Source organism: Lynx canadensis, chromosome A1 (assembly GCF_007474595.2).
Source record: "Lynx canadensis isolate LIC74 chromosome A1, mLynCan4.pri.v2, whole genome shotgun sequence".
In the NCBI taxonomy this organism is placed as follows: Eukaryota; Metazoa; Chordata; class Mammalia; order Carnivora; family Felidae; genus Lynx; species Lynx canadensis.
Window position 1 is genome coordinate 56,818,862 of NC_044303.2, and position 18,350 is coordinate 56,837,211.

The 18,350-nt window shown below is 34.2% G+C and overlaps 1 pseudogene; it reads left to right on the forward strand.

The window, feature by feature from the left end:
* The first annotated feature begins 895 nt into the window (after positions 1–895).
* On the forward strand, positions 896–15,172 carry LOC115508937 (annotated as a pseudogene).
* The last annotated feature ends 3,178 nt before the right edge of the window (positions 15,173–18,350 follow it).

Consider the following 18,350-nt stretch of genomic DNA (forward strand, 5'->3'; position numbering starts at 1 on the left):
ATTTTCCTTTCTTATAAGCAGTTAAAACAAAGAAGAAAGTGCTTTTCTGTTCATTATTTTCATGATGTGCATGACAGATATTTTAAAATATCCTTCTTTCAATTTGAAGTAGTAATAATGTAGAAAAGAATAGTACTGTTTATATTGCTCAACCAAAAATGGGTACTAGTAATTTGATTGACTATCAAACCATTGGTCAAGTGCTGAAAGGATAAAGATTAGTGAAAGCTTTAGAGTTGTGTAGAAGATTTCCATTTTTATTAGTATCAAATGTACCAAACTGTATGATGAATTTGGCAAATATAATGAGTTCAAATAGACAGCCAGTGATTCAGAGGGCACGATGCATCTGCTCTTACAGTAACATTTTAATCCCTATATTATCCATCTAAAATTCTAATGGAACTTTAACTTTAAACTATATACTAATGGCTATAAGCCATACCATGCATATTAGGATGTGAAATCAAACCTGGTCCACAGGAAAAATTCCTTTCATATCACGACTACTTCTATAAAACAACTGCTATATCTTAACTAAATGACATAAAGGGGGTAAAGTAAGTAAGCTTTCAGTTACCATCCAGCCCCGTGGCACAACCTATGTTAAAACTTCTTCTTATAAGAGCTTATTTAACAGGGTGTTATATTTGCCATCAACCATGCATGTATTTAAAGTTCAACGTGACATAAAGAGAATGACATAGATCACAAATTGCCCAAAGACTTGTCAATATATATAAAATATTTAGTTTCTATAGATTGTTATTTAAAAATATTTATGATTAAAACTATTTATGATTAATCTCCAAATAGGAAGTATATTGAGTTTGCAGGTGAGAAAAATAATTTATTTCTTTAGGATTTGAGTATGGTTTCCTGGAGCATGTTAAATATGATTGGTGCTAAAAAGGAGGCATCAGGTAATTTTGAGAAAAGTGATAGAAGTATTGTTAATAAAGACCCAGACCCATATAACTATTAGATATGCTTGATTGGTATTGAAAAGGAGGTATCAGGTAATTTTGAGACAGGTGAGAGAATTATTTTTAATAAAGACCCAGACCCACATAACAATTTAGTAGATATGTTTAAGTGAGGAGCTGGCAGAAAAAAACTTTGTGTCATACCCATGTGATTAGGGATCACACTAAGGGATGTAAAGTCCAGTTGCCTGAATTTAAAACTTGAACATCTTCAAACTGTGTAAGCTTGAAAGAAACCAATTGTTCTTCACTTGAAAAATAGAGGAAAATGTATCTAAAAGATTCTCATAAGAAAGAAGTGAATTTAAAATTCCAACTTTGAAGAATAGGTAGAGTTTCATTTTCTTTCTCAATTATTTTTGAAATAATTCTAAATTGAGATGTAATCCATACCCTATAAAATTCACTCTTTAAAAGTGTACATTCAGTTGTGGTTTTTTGATTGTTTTGTTTTGCTAAAATATCACACAGTTGTGATATTGCTGTGATCACTGCTGTGATCACTGTTGTGATCACTGCTACCTAATTCTAAAATATCTTTATTATCCTGTCTTTATTACCCATTAGCAGTTGCCCAGTTCACTCTTTCCATGTTCCCTGGCAACCACTAACCTACTTTCTGTCTCTATGGAATTGCCTATTCTTTATGTTCCCTGTAAACAGAATAATACAATATGTGGTCATTTGTTTCTGGCTTCTTGAACTTAAAATGTTTAAGGTTACTTTGTGTTGTGAATGTTTCAGATCTTTCTTTCTTTCTATGTCAGAAAAATATTCCTTTGTATGGATATACTGCATTTTATTTATCCTTTATCAATAGACATTTGAATTGCTTCAAGTTTTTGGCTATGATGATTAATATGAACATTCTGATATAAATTTTTGTGCAGACACATGTTTTTGGCATTCTTACGTACATACCTTGGAGTGAAATTGCCGTTTTATATGGTGAATCTATGCTTAATTTTTTGAAAAACTACCAAAGAGTTTTTCTTTGGCTGCTTCATTGTACACTCTTATCAGCAATACATGACGGTTCTAATTGTTTGACAATCTTGCCACATCTATTAATGCCTGATGTTATGAGTATAGCCATCTAGTGAGTGTGAAATAATAAATTATATCTCATTTGGGGGCAGGGGTTGTGCTATATATATATATATATATATATATATATTCATAATATATATTATAATATACATTATATATTTACTATATACTATAATATATATTTTGAATATATATTTAGGATATATATTCATAATATATGCATATTTATCATATGTATTTAGAATATATACATATTTATGATATATAAATATGTTTACACATATTTGTCATTTTAAGCATTTTTATACTATTTAGTAGTTTTAATTATGAACACAATGTTGCCTCACCATCACCATTATCTATTTTCAAAATTTTTTATCACCCCAAAGGGAATCTTAGTATCCCTTAAAAAATAACTCCTCATTCTCCTCTCCTCCCTGTCTCTATGAATTTGCCTATTTTCTAGATGTTTCATATAACTGAAACCATATTTTATTTGTCCTTATGTGTATGACTTGTTTTTCTAAGCATAGTGTTTTCAAGGTTCATCCATGTTTTTAGCATGTATCAGAACTTCATTTATTTTTTTGGCTGAATAATATTCCATTGGCAGTATATACTATATTTTTTTCTACTTTCATCTGTTATTGGACACTTGGGCTATCCTCATTGTGGTTTTTACATTTACCTGATGACTACTGGTGTTGAGCATCTTTTCTGTGGTTATTGGCCATGTGTACAACATCTCTGGAAAATATTTATTCAGATGTCTTTCCCTCTTTTTAATTGAGTCATTTCTTATTGTTGATTTTCAAGTATTCTTTATGTATTCTGGATCTAGTCTCTTATCAGATATATAATTTGTAAATATTTGCTCTCATTATATGGGCTGTTTTAAAGTATCCTTTAAAGCATAAACATTTTTAATTTTGATGAAGTCGAGTTTATCTATTTTTTTTATTTTATTAGTTGTGTTTTTGAAACCATTACCAAATCTAAGTTCACAAAGATTTATGCCCATGTTTTGTTGTAAGATATTTATAGTCTTAGCTCTTACATTAGGTCTTTGGTCAATTTTGTGTTATTTTGTATATGGTGTGAGATCTGGATGCAATTTTATTCCTTTGCATGTGGATATCCAGTAGTTCCAGTACCATTTGTTGAAAAGGCTATTCTTATCTCATTGGATTCTCTTGGAACATTTGGAAAGCATCAGTTGACCAGATAGTAGAGTTTATTATCAACTCTCAGTTCTAATCCATTGACTGTTAATCTGTCCTTCTAATAGTACCCACCTGTATTGGTTACTCTAGCTTTGTAGTAAATTTTGTAATTAGAGGGGCGCCTGGGTGGCCCAGTTGGTTAAACGTCCAACTTCAGCTCAGGTCATGATCTCATGTTTTGTGAGTTTGAGCCCCGTGTCTGGCTCTGTGCTGACATTTCAGAGCCTGGAGCCTGCTTTAGATTCTATGTCTCTCTCTCCCTCTGCCCCTCTCCCACTCATGCTGTCTCTCTCTCTCTCTCTCTCTCTCACTCAAAAATAAATAAACATTAAAACAAAATTTAAAAAAAGAAATTAGAAAGTGTGAGTCCTATTACCCATTTTTTTCCTTTTAAAATTGTTTTGGCTATTATAATAGTCAAAACTATTAGAGTGTTTTTCATTTCCATATGAATTTTAAGATAAACTTGTCAATTTCTGCAAAGAAAGCATTTGAAATTTTGGTAAGGATTTCATTGAATCTGTAAGTCAATTTGCAAAGTATTACTGTCTGAACAATATTAAGTATCTATTTCATAAACATGGAATGTCTTTCCATGTATTTAAAATTTTTTTATTTTTTAAGCAATATTTTGTAGTATTGAGTATATACATCTTACAGTTATAAAGTTTATTTCCAAGGGTTATTCATTTTTATTCTGTTGTAAATGGGATTGCTTGCTTAATTTCAGTTTCAGACTGCTCATTGTTAGGGGCACCTGGGTGGCTCCATTGGTTAAGTGTCTGACTTCGGCTCAGGTCATGATCTCACAGTTTGTGGGTTCAAGCCCCTCATTGGGCTCTGTACTGACAGCTTGGAGCCTGGAGCCTACTTCAGATTCTGTGTCTTCCCCTCTCTCTACCCCTCCCCTGCTCACGCTCTGTGCCCCTCTGTCTCTCAATAATAAATAAGCGTTAAAAATTTTTGAGAAAAAAGATTGCTAATTGCTAGCATGTAGATTTTCAATTCATTTTTGTGTACTGATCTTTTATCTTCCAAACTTTCTATACTCATTTATTGGCTGTAATTATATACCTGTGTGTTTTGATTCCTTAGGATTTTTGATATACAGAATTATGTAAACTGCAAATAAAGATAATTTTATCCTTTCTTTTCAATCCTAATGTCAACTATTTTTATTACTAGACTAATTGCTTTGGTTAAAACCTCCAGTTCAATGTTGAATGAAAGTAGTGAGAGTAGACATCCTTGCATTTTTTTTTTATCTTAGGCAACACTTTTTTTGTTTTTGTTGTTGTGATTGTTGTTGTTGATCTTATAGACTGAACTATGGAATGTGTGAATGAGCTGGGGGACTGGTCAGGGAAGCCAGGAAATGGCTTCAGCTGATTAGTATCCACTGTTGCAAGAATACTGTCACTCAGAGGTCAGCGTGGCTAATAGGATTAGTGATGCTAGCCTGAAACTGGCTTTAAAAAATATACATCAAAGGACTATACTAAATTTTTAACATTTCCAAAAGTCATCTTCAGAATTTAAAACAAAGATGTCCTAACCTAAACTATAAAGTTTATATTGATGCTTGGTTTCATGCACTGTCTCAGATGTTTCTTTTAGGAATTTTGTTCCTGCCTTCCTGGCTTTTCATATAGCTGTAAGTACTTGCTTTCTTATCCTCTCACAAGTTTTCAGAAACATTTCCATCCCTATTTAAAACACTTCCACAGTTGACTTCTTTAACAAATGCAAGCATTGATATCTAACTTGTTTTCATACTTAGCACTTGAAAAAGTTAGCCTACTGCCTTGAAATGCAGTTTAAGTCATAATTCCAGAGACATTTCATTTATTAAACTTTTATCGAGCACTTTTATGTGCCTATCATTGTCCTAATACTCTTTGTATTTACTTGAGCCCAAGTTTATATAGTTCCAGGAAAAACTTTCTGTCTCTACTTCAAGAAGACAGAAGTAATTCCAATTTGTGTTTCTTTGTTGGTAGTTCAATTTTTATTGAGCTATAATTTGTATATAAAATTGTTTTAGTTTTCAGTGTACACCATAATAATTTCATACACTTATACATTGGAAAATAATGACCACAATTGTAGTTAACCATCATCAAACATAGGTAGAATTTATTTTCTTGTGACGAGAACTTTAAAGATATACTCTCTTAGCAACGTTCAAATATGCAATACATTAATGTTAACCACAGTTACCATACTATACATTACATCCCCAGGACTTGTCTTCTTATAACGAATTTTGTACCTTTGACCACCTCCCCACCCCCAACCTCTTGCTTCTGGCAACCATCAATATGTTTTTCATGTTTATGACTTCAGTTTTTGTTGTTGTTGTTGTTGTTGTTGTTGTTGTTGTTGTTGCTGTTGTTGAGGTTTATATAATTTCACCATCAGTGTCATGCTAACCATGTTTTTCATAGATGCCCTTCATTGAGTTGAAGGAGTTCCCTTCTATTCTTTGTTGAGTGTTTTCATCCTGAAATGGTGTTGGATTTTGCAAAATGCTTTTTCTGCGTCTATTGAAATGATCTTGTATTATGTATTAGTTTCCTTGACTTCTGTATGTTGAACCAATCTCGCATTGTTGGGATAAATCCCACTTGGTCAGAATTTGTAATCCTTTTTATATATTGCTGTATTCAGATCACTGTATTTTGCCACCTAGTTTTGTATCTACATTCATGAAGGATATTAGTCTGTACGTTTGTTTTCTTGTGATATCCCTGTCTGGTTTTGTTATAGGTTAACAGTGTTTTAACAGAATGAATTTGAAAGTATTCTTTTCTCTTTAATATGTTTTGGAAAACATTTGTGAAAGATTGTTGCAATTCTTCTTGAAACATTAGGGAGAATTCAACAGTAAAGCCATCTGGTGTGGGCTTTTCTTTGTGGGATATTTTTTGATTGCTGTTTCAATCTCTACTTGTTATATGTCTAATCAGTCTTCTATTTTTTTTTTGAGCTAGTTTCAGTAGTTTCTGGCTTTTCCTTAAATTTTATTTAAAATACTCCATATCCATTTACATGAAAAAGGAGCATAAATATATATATATATAGATCAAGAGGCTCTAGATTTGTAACTTGTCTTGTATCTGTAAATATATGTATATTTATGCTCATATATATATATATATATATATATATATTCCTGGAGAATTTAATATTAAACTAATATTAATTTCTTAATACTATTTTAATATTAATCTAATATAAAATTTGTCATTTGTTTGCTATTATTCTGCTCAGTGGTATAGCTGAATATCATGTAGCTGTACTTTTTATAGGTAGAAGATATCAGCTAATACAATGCATATCTGTAGATACACAATAGAATTGGGGGTTATATGCAGAAATAAAATAGTCATGATTATATAGATAAAAAAGATTACACTTAACCTATTTATTCAGAAACTTTATGTATGGGGGAAAATGAGCCAAATAATGAAATTATTAACTTCTCTAAGGCCTGAGTAATTTTATTCCCCACTCCCGTGCTCCTTATAAAGTGGTGTCATAGCTCTCATAAAATCAATTGTTGAGAAAAGTATTTTATTTTATTTTATTTTATTTTATTTTATTTTATTTTAGACAGAGAGAGAGCATGAGTGGGGTAGAGGGGCAGTGGATGAGAGAGAGAATCTCAGGCAGGCTCCAAGCTCTGTGCAGAGCCCTATGTGGGGCTTGATCTCACAATCCTGAGATCATGATCTGAGCCGAAATCAAGAGTCAGACACTCAACCGACTGAGCCACTCAGGTGCCCCGAGAAAAGTATTTTAAAGTTCATGTATGTGTGTGCTTAATTTGCCTATCAACCAGTATATTTTTGCCAGTTCAATGCTATGTGAAACTGAGCCAGCTTGATGTACTCAGACATCAGTGTATACCATGTACTTGCTACATTTTAGCTATATTGTTCGATCATCACTAAGCTTTTCATTACAAGAATGTTTACTATATGGAAAATAAAATGAGTCTACTGTACTGTTAAAGTCCAGTTAGTAGACAATAACATAGTAATCTAAGGAAAAGGAAGCATCTATGTGGTGGATCATACCTTGTAACTTGCCACAAAGATGCCCAAGGGGGTTCCTAAAGGAAGTTTTCCACAGAAAGGAGGCTTGCTGACACCAGTTCACCCCCTTTGGAGCATCGGGGGAATCTGACCACAGAGTTACTGTATCACCTTAGGTACTAGCTTGAGGTGTGGGTGACAAAGACTTAAATCGGATTAATAATATGCAAATGCCTAATGTGCATAATCTTTCATGGGCACTCCTTAGATCAAGAGGCTCTAGATTTGTAACTTGTCTTGTATCTGTAAACTGGACAAGAGTTCATTACTCTCCTTTATGACAAATATTGTCAAGTTTTTTGGCTAGCAACATAAGGCTCTCTCATTACACTGATTAATCTTTGGACACTTTAATCAATTTACCGTTACATAAGATATATATTGGCCAAGACATTCTGAGATAATTACTTCCTGCTCCTTTCATGTGGATGTTCTCACCATGTTGTTGGCAGTTAACAATGGCACTTGGTCTCTGCTAACCCAGGATCCCATAATCCCCAGTGAAATCAGGAAGCCCACTTCAATGGCAATATCTCATATAGTTATACCTGGCTAGAAGTTGAGAATAACCACAGAACTTATCCAAGATGTGAGCAATCCCTTCACTTAACTATTTCTTAATGCTTTACAGAAGGGAATGTCTTCTGGGACTTCTGCAGGCTTTAATAATTCCATTTTGGGTACCAATGTATTCATATTCTGGCAGTAAATCTTTGTGTGTCCCAATGGCTTTCTCTGAAATTTGAATATATACATTCCTAAGTTTGGTGCATAACTCTCAACTCTTACCTTTCAATTAGACTATATGATTTAGGTCATTGTCTTTGATTCTCTTTTCTTGAGAGGAGCAGTTTACCCTGACCTTTGCATGGTTTTTATTTTCATTCTGGCTCTTAATAAAGTTCATAAGAAAGTATGAATAAAGAACAATATCTGAATCCTTGCATATGTAGACGTATATTTTATTTTTGCCCTCAATTTTAGTTGATATTGTACCATGCTATTAAATTCTACTAAATTAATATAATAAAGTATTAAATTAATATTTCCTCATAATTCCTAGTGTTTTTACAATCCAGGGTAATTGGAAAAAATATCTACTATAAGTGAGATTCTTATTTATTTATAGATTAGCTATTTTTACTTTCCAGGAATCTTTAAAAATAAGTAATTATTTTTAAAATGTAGTTTTTCAAGAACTAAAAGGAGGATACATTTTTATGCCAAGTGAGCTCAGTAAGCTCTTGGCATAATTTATGAAAAAAAGACAGTTATCAGAGTATAATAGACACATATGGCTCACGCACTTTCATGTGAAGAATAATATATGTATATATACACACACGCATGTGTATATATATGTATATATATATATATATATATATATATATATATATATCTCATATGTATATGTTTAGAGACAGGCAGACACAAAGAAACAGAGGAAGAGAGAAGAAATTGACAGACATATGGGGAAAAATACATAAAGATATAAACTAGGTTGTTAACTTAAATCCTAAATTATCTGAAGCATGTAATGTATGGGAGTTGATCTGGGGACTATCGGGGTAGGTGGAAAACAAAGAAAAAATTATGTAAAAAATAAGATTGGAGACATCATCAGGAGCCTCATCATAAATAGTGTTTTAGGCCATGATGAGAATGTTAAGTGCATGGGAATTCACCAAAGCATATCAAAATGGGAGTAACACATTTGGATGTGTACTTAAGTAGGTCATGCTGGGTATGCAGAGAAGTTGATAGTATATGCAGGGAGAGGAGAATGGAGTGTATTAAGATAAAATGTGAAAAATCATGGAGTTTGGGGGAGCAAATAAAAATATAAACAAGTAAATATATTTCAGAAAGCAGAAAATTAATAGACTAGACCTGGGAGAGGTGCCTGGGTGGCTCAGTAGGTTAAGCATCTGCCTTTGGCTCAGGTTACCAACTCGTGGTTTGTGGGCTTGAGCCCTGCGTCTAGCTCTGTGCTGATAGCTCAGAGCCTGGAACCTGCTTCGGATTCTGTCTCCGTCTCTCTTTGCCCCTCCCCCACTTGTTCTCTCCCTCCCTCCCTCTCTCCCTCTCTCTCTCTCTCTCAAAAATAAATAAAAAACATTTAAAAAATTAATAGACTAGACCTGGGATACACTGAATCTAGAGAATAAATGAAGGTGGTAATAGCAGTGACTTTGGGTTGTTAGTAAGAAACATAGGAATAAACAGGTGGATATAAAAATAGTGTCTTATAGGTTTGAACCATGATAAATAGGGCTGGTGATATGGAAAAAAAATGCAAATGAAATTTTGAGTTAGCTTAATTTTGAGTTAGCTGTTAGAATGCAAGTTTTAGAAGTCATATCTGGGGTTAGAGGTAGTCAGATAATTATTTCCTGAAAATAGTGATGTCAAAATTGCAATAGAAAGGATACATACCGGGGCGCCTGGGTGGCTCAGTCGGTTGAGCGTCCGACTTTGGCTCAGGTCATGATCTCACGGTTCGTGGGTTTGAGCCCTGCATCAGGCTCTGTGCTAACAGCTCAGCGCCTGGAGCCTGCTTCGGATTCTGTGTCTCCCTCTCTCTCTTCTCCTCCCCCCACTCATGCTCTTTCTCTCAAAAAAAAAAAATAAATAAACATTAAAAAAAAATTTTTAAAAGGATACATAGGAGTTAGTCAAATAAAATTACTCTTTAGTATGACATTCTGGACTATTCGTAAACAGCTTCCTCCGTTCATTTTAGGCTTATCTCCAAATAGTCATTGCTCTGATCCCTCTGTTCCATCAATATTGATTTGTTCATTCTTTCAGAATGAATTGCTGTGTGCTACATCATCCACATTTAATTTGCCATTATAATGAGAATATTAATAAATCATTCACTGAGATGGGTTGATATTAGTCATGCATTTTTGCATTTATTATGAATCCCTACTTAATATAAAATAGGTATGACTATATTCCCTCTATAAAACAATTCTAATATCTTATATACAGTATGTAAGTATGTGATTTATCAATATTTTAAGCTGTAAAACGAGATTACAAACACGAACTTCTGATTTAGAATTCCATGGGTATATTTTTAAATCATTTTAATGGTACACTGCAGAATTCAAAGTAAAACACATCTAAGTCTCTGTATCTTATGTTTTAAAATCCATACACACCATTCTCACTTTGTTAATGTTAATTCTAGATACTTATCGCATGAGTTTACAGATAAAGTTTGTTAAATTAGGGAGGAAATACACAGGTTACATAGTATTGAAATGTAATTTTTTTGTGGTGGAGGTGGCAAGCACCATCTGTATCTTGCTGATGGATTTCTAGCATCCTGCTTTAACCAAAGGATGATGCAATGCATTTCAGTAAACTAAAGGGTAGTCTACTTATGTGGAATGTCAGAGTGTAGAGAATGTCTTCATTTTCTTATATGTCACCAGTTGTGTCTTATTTCTTTCATCATCCTTTATGCAGTGGTGAAGGTGGCCATGTAACTGATTGATAGCCCCATCAATTGAAGTCTTAATAGTTTTTTTCACTTTTATCAATTCTTGATTCTTTCAAAGTTTTCAGTTATCTTTTATAATTCCCTACATTGTCATTTAATTTCCGAAACATATTAAATACAGTTATTCAAAGTTCTTATTTGAATACGCTAATATCTGATCAGAATGTCTGAATACTTTTCATCTGTTTCTATTGTTCTCTTCCCTTTTTTTAGTCAGTTGTTGTGCATATGTGTATTTTTTTTTCCTGATTCAATGCTAGATGTAATTGCTTACTTATACAGAAACATTTAGAGCACAGGGTACTATTTTCTACACCCAAGAAGGACTTTTTTGTGTCTGCTAAGGAGCGAAGGAGGAACAAACACTTAAAATCAATCAGGATATAAATGACTTAATCTAGGTTTCAGGCTTTAGGATGGTTGTTAAATTTTCAATTCAGTCTTACTCCTAACTTGTCTCAACTGAAAAATCCAGGGTGCTTTCTCGAACTCTTTTTTAGTATCCACTGAAGTGAAGGTTTTGCCTTAGCCGCAAGAGCTTTTCAAAATCTCTGCTTTTTAGTTTCCCAGCTACCACTTTACAGTTTGCAGATGCCTTGAGGTGAAAGTAGTACTAAATAAAAAGCCCACATGCTTGAATTTTCTTTTTTCTAGCCTCTTGCAACACAAGTCCTTTTGTCTTCAATGTTTTCTTTTCCTTTTTGTTTTTTTTTGTACGTTTATTTATTTTTTTTGGGACAGAGAGAGAGAGAGCATGAACGGGGGAGGGGCAGAGAGAAAGGGAGACACAGAATCGGAAACAGGCTCCAGGCTCTGAGCCATCAGCCCAGAGCCTGACGCGGGGCTCGAACTCACGGACCACGAGATCGTGACCTGGCTGAAGTCGGACGCTTAACTGACTGCGCCACCCAGGTGCCCCTGTGTTCAATGTTTTCAAGAAAGTTTTATTCACTCTTTTGTTTTTTCTTTTTAATTTTTAGTATTTCTAGTTTTTTAATAGGTGAGTTATTCTGAAAAAAATAATTTCTCAAATCAGATCATTATAACTGAATATTTACACTTAAACTTCAGATAATTAGAGCTACATTATAGTCATTACATGTCACACATTTAATCCAGTTTGAGAGAAGGGAACTCAGAATTCTTGGGCTTGCTCTATCTGGGTTTGGCTTTTATCAGATGGAATTTACTATAATCAGAAACACAGGAAGCTCACAAATTTATTAAATGAGTTTTGTTGGTGAAGAGCCCAGCCTCCAGTAGGGCTAACAGGGACTGGAAATTTTTAGAATATAAAAAGGTCTCTCACTCCCTGATTTTCCAGGAATAGAAATCAACTTGAGAAAGCTGTCTTTTACCATAGGCAATTTTTTTCAAAAGTAACTAATGAGGGCAATGAACAAAGAGTATCCCAAAGCATCTGCAACAATACTAAATCAACTTTCATTCTTGTGTGCTGATATGCTTCTATTTGAAACTTGAAATGATGAAACTATAAATTAAAAGCATCACTGTGGTTTTGAGTATGTGGTGCTCCAGATCTCCCAGGATAGAGTGTCACTATCTCAAAAGAGAGTCATTCATCTCAGTGCCATATCATTTTGTCTATAACCCATACATTCTGGCAACATAAGACCATTTAAATTTATTTTTTATTGAGTTTACATAAATTTTACATGCCATTGTTAAGGGTGAACAATAAACATTTTTTTAAGTACTTAATCCAGGTACAGGCCACTCTGGTTACTCTGGTTACAGATTCCTATAGATGATACATTTCTACTTATTTTAATACCAACTAATGTCTTCAATTAGCTTGATTTTGATACCTAAGAATTAGAGAACTGTAGACATGAATGGGGTTGTCTTCAAATTATTTTTGAAAAAACAAAAAAGAATATCCCACAAAGAAAAATCAAGAGTACTTAAGTCCGTGCACTGGAGAGACACATCCAGGAGGCAGAAAGGAGGTCTATTCATGTAACACTCTCACTGTTGGGATACACTCACCTGGCAATATATGTTCAGGTGTATTTCAGAATTTCTCCATAGAAATCCATAGTGACTGCTTTGTAACCCTCATTCTCTCCCATGATGAATGAATATCTGTTGTGGTTACCCTGTCTCTGTTTCATCACTGTAGCTTGGGTGTATTGGGTGACAGATCAATTGTCTTCTTAAATCATAGGTCCCCAGGTCAAGAAATAATGCATCTAACAATTCCATCTGTACTAATGTAGATCATAAGATTTTGGATTTTTAACTTGATGCCATGATTGGATGTCTCCTTAGATATTCTTGAGGTAAATTTTGGGGACCATGGGGCAGAGCATGATAAATTGGCTTCTCCCTGTATCTCATGACCCATGCCATTTGAATTTATATTTACATTAAGTGGTATCTGTTTTGCTCTGCAGATGAATCTGGGCTAAACTTATGGTTTGCTTTGACCAATATGATGAGTCAGAAGTGATAGAACATCAATGAGTCATATAAGTCTAGGCCTTAAAGGCCTTGTGTATTTTATATTCCTCCCTAGGATATTTACCATGCCATGAGAACAAGGCCATCTGTCTGACAGCCAGCCAACTTCCACACCTGGATGCTATTGTAGATCAGCCAGGCTGCAGTATTCTTGCCATCTTAACCCTAAGGCATGAGTGAGCACAGCAGAAGCCAAAAGAACAACTAAAACCATTAGGTTAGCATATTGGGCTAGTAGGTTTATTAATAACAAAATTAATAATAAATATATTTATTTATTATTTTATAATAATAAAATGAATTAAAGTTCATTTTTAGATCTACAAAATTTGGGTATGGTTGTTATGCAGCAATAAATAATTAATACACATTCATCTTTTTTGAGATTATTGATATTATTGTCTCAGAGATTTAAAATATAGTTACTTTAAATGTTTGAAGTATATATATCATATATGTATCATATGAGAGAATTTCATTGTCATGTGCTCAAACTGATTGAGGATTTCTATTAAATTTGAAAATCACCTTCAGATGCAATATCTGATTAATAGATATAGATATAGATAATAGATATAGATATAGATATAGATATAGATATAGATATAGATTTTGTGTGTGTGTGTTTTTTTGTTTTTTTCTCAGATTTTCTTATTTATAAGTTCTTACATTTTAGAACATGATCTCAGAATGACTTCATGCATGTAACATTATTATTAGTCATTATCTTTTTTGCATATAAAAATTTTCCATTATATGTCCCATGAACTTTAGAAAATCTTATATTTGTCAGCCATATTTGTGTACCTTATATGCAGATTTAGATTAAAATTCTATCTCCTAATAAATAACATAAATAATTATCTGAATTCCATTTTTTTCTTGTTGACCATCTGTTACTTTAAACTCTTTTGGGGCATTTAATTTTATCCGTAACATAATCTACATTTTGAGATTTTATTACATATTCTTGATGTGTCACTTACGTTTGTCCCATTGACCTTTCCCTAGAGCACAAACCACATACAATTCATTATCATGAAGCAAAGCCTGACTCATGAAAACTAAATAGTAAATAAATAAACTATGCCATACTTTTATTTTTTTTAATATTTTTAAAGTTTATTTATTTATTTTGAGAGAGGGAGAGAGGGAGAAGGAGAGAATGAGCAGGGGAGGGGCAGAGAGAGAGAGAGAGAGAGAATCCCAAGCAGGCTCCATATTGTCAGCACAGAGCCCAACGTGGGGCTTAAACTCAAACCATGAGATCATCAGCTGAGCTGAAATCAAGAGTTGGACACTTAGCCTACCGAGCCACCAAAAGGCACCAAAAGGCATCTTATGTTAACCTGCCTACCTTCGCTCTGTGTAACACGGACTCTCCTCTGTGCCATGTGGACATTGCCATCCCTTGCAACAACAAGAGAGCTCACTGGGTGGGTCTGAAGTGGTGGATGCTGGCCCCCTGGAAATTCTATGCATGTGTGGCACCATTTTTCGTAAACACCCATGGGACGTCATGGCTGACCTCTAATTCTACAGAGATCCTGAAGAGATTGAAAAGGAAGAGCAGGATGCTGCTGAAAAGGATGTGACCAAGGAGGAATTTCAGGGTGAATGGACGGCTCCAGCTCCTGAGTTCACCGCTATTCAACATGAAGTCGCAGATTGGTGTGAAGGCTTTCAGGTGCCCTCTGTGCCTATTCAGTAGTTTCCTACTGAAACTGGAGTGCTCAGCCTGGCACTGAAGACTGGTTTGCAGCTCCCACTGCTCAGGCCACTGAATGGGTAGGAACAACCACTGAATGGTCTTAAGCTGCTTTTCTACAGAGCAAACAAAAAGGAAATAAGGTTGACGGAAACTAAACAGTTTCTAAAAAACAAAACAACAACAAAAATGCATTCGTGGGCCGCTTCACCTTCTCCAAGGAAAGACCCCAGATACCACTGGGCTCCCAGCACCTCCCGCTTTTAAAATATGTGTTAGATATACTTTTCTAACATGATTTTGAAAAGTTGTGGTTTAATTTCTCAAGATTTTATATATTATGTATAAATTGGTGATCATGTTGTGTTATTTGGAACAAACAAAATGACTGATGTAGTGAATCCTACAAATACTGACAGATGAACATGCAGTTATCCCCCACCTCTGTGACTTCAACCACAGCAGATCAATTTAAACTTAAACAATATAAAATCCCTCTCTGTCGCTGTCTCTATCCCTGTCTCTGTCTTTCTCTCTCTTGCACACATACACATACATACACACACACACACACCCATTGTGAAAGAAACTCTATTTCTAGGTAAATACTCTGATACTCTGTGACCTCTGATGTTCAGTGTGTCCATAGCAAAAGCATTTTTACCTTGGTAAAGGCAATTCAGATAAAGATTATAATAGCCTAAATTTAGCCTATTTTTTGAGCATGTAAGTCATAGTCATTAGAATGTTAACAGAAGTGGTAAATGTAAATCCATATGTGCCCTTCAGTGGTAGGGTATGCCTTCTGACCTCCCCATCTACCATCTTCTCTGGTATGTAATCAAAAGTCACACACTGGACTCCCCTCTGTTCATTCAGTATGCCAGCTGTATTCCCACCATAGGGCCATTTCACTGACTCTTAATTCTTGCCTCCAAAATCCATAGGCATAAATACCTCACCTCTTTCTAGTCATGGCTCAACTATTATCTCCATAGGGAGCTATATGAAGATAGCCAATTCACTAATTTCAACATTTATTTAAACAACTATTGCATGAGAAGGACATAATTAAGATTAATGTTGCAGTATTTCATTTGTGAGATAGTATGAGTTTGGCCCAACTCATTGGTAGTCATGATGGATATGAAGGGACGTATAAGAGAAATGTTAAGGTGTGCACAACTTAGATCTTAGTGAAAAATTGGATTCAGAGAACTGAACAAGAAAATTTCTAGACTCACACCCTTATTTATGGTTTTGATCATTCAGTTCATGGTATTAATAGGAAAGGGAGTAAGTTTTAAAGAAAAATAATTAATATAAGTGGGAATTCTTTCATGACCCAAGTTTAATCTGTTAAAATAACATTTGACTATCATATATTCTTCTAAATGAACATTCTTAACATTTTTCCTTTTTAAAAAGTTTCACTGTTATTGATGTAGTTCAAATTATACATCTAGTTATATATGTATCTAATCACTAGTGACTCAGTACTAAAGTTTAAGTAAGACTGTATTGGGGTGCCTGGGTGGCTCAGTCAGTTAAGCATCTGGTTCTTGATTTTGGCTCAGGTCATGATCTCGCAGTTCTTGGGATCAAGACCTGTCTTGGGTTTCACACCATCTTGGTAGTCTCTCTCTTTCTGCCACTCCCCTGCTTGCACTTTTGCTCTCAAGGTAAATAAATAATAATTTAAAAAAAAAAAGAATAAACTGAATCTTATATGTGCCTGGGGAAAAATGTAAATTATATTGTAAAAAATAATGAAATTTGAATATGTCATTATTTTCATATGTCCAGAAAATTGATGATCTAGTATTACAATACCACATTTTTGTAATATACCACATTAGTGTAATTATCTCAGAAAGTATATCCTTGTATTAGTCAATTTGCCAGGTGGATATTGTTGGCACATTCAAATTGGTGTAACTTGAAAAGAGCATAATAAAGGGAAATATTTCAGGGGAGCAGGCACGGCATAGGGAAAACATAAGGCATAATTCAGTAGCCTGGAGATTAGCGTTAACAGAGATGTAATTCTCCCAAAGAGAGGGAGAAGGTTGTTACCAAACCCCAAGGGAGAGAACCTTCAGAGGAATAGTTCATAACTTTCAGATGAGGGACACAGCCAAACCCAGGTGATCCTGCAGGGGAAAGATAAGAGAGTATCCTGCATTCACTTCCCTGCTCTAATCTCTTAGCAGATTTACCTTTAATCAAACCAAGAAGCCCAGGACAAAGAAAACCCTTGATACAGCTTATTTAGATCAGTTTCCCAGGACAGTGAGTCAGCAGAGAGAAACTTCTAGAGTAAGTATGAGAGGATACATAGAAGATGGCCAGTACAATCTTTTTGAAGTTTGCTATTTGCCAATATAAATATGTTAAGAAATTTTCCCCAAGTTAGGAAACTGTAGCCTGTGATGATATATGTATAACATAAACTTACACATACAACTACATTTCTCAAATTTTCTGAAATTCTCAAAAGGCAAACATCAATTAATGCCTGCATATTTTTCAACATTAATATAATACAGCACACTATTAAAATACAGTGCATTTTGTGCATTAATATGTTTTCAGTGAAAATTATCTATATTTCCAAAATGAAACCAATGTATTTTTTGAGTCACAACAGCATCAGAATTTTGGTGAAAATATTCAGTGCCTATATTTGCCTTCAAAAGAGCTTACTAAAATGCCGTCAAAGAGGGAGAATTTTGATTTTCATTTTTTGAAATATATTTTTTTCACATATTAATTTCATATATTTAGTTCATGTGAAAAAAGCTTAAGTTCTTTTATTAACTAGTCAAGACAAAAACTTATTATTAGAGTATGGAAATTTTATTTGGTAAGAAGAAAATTTTGCATCTATTAAATAGTATTAAACAGTGAAGTATTTCAAAGTTGCTTTAACAGAGAAAAATATACTACACATAATAACAGAATAAGAGAGAAAGGGCAATGGGCTCCTACTTTACCACCATGGTGCTAAAGTTATACTTATTGATTGCCTAGTTTTTATTACCTTTCCTAATATCGGTAGCCTAAATGGTGCGGCTATTGGAATTTATTTTTTTATTTTTTTTTTTTTAATTTTTTTTTTCAACGTTTATTCATTTTTGGGACAGAAAGAGACAGAGCATGAACGGGGGAGGGGCAGAGAGAGAGGGAGACACAGAATCGGAAACAGGCTCCAGGCTCCGAGCCATCAGCCCAGAGCCCGACGCGGGGCTCGAACTCACGGACCGCGAGATCGTGACCTGGCTG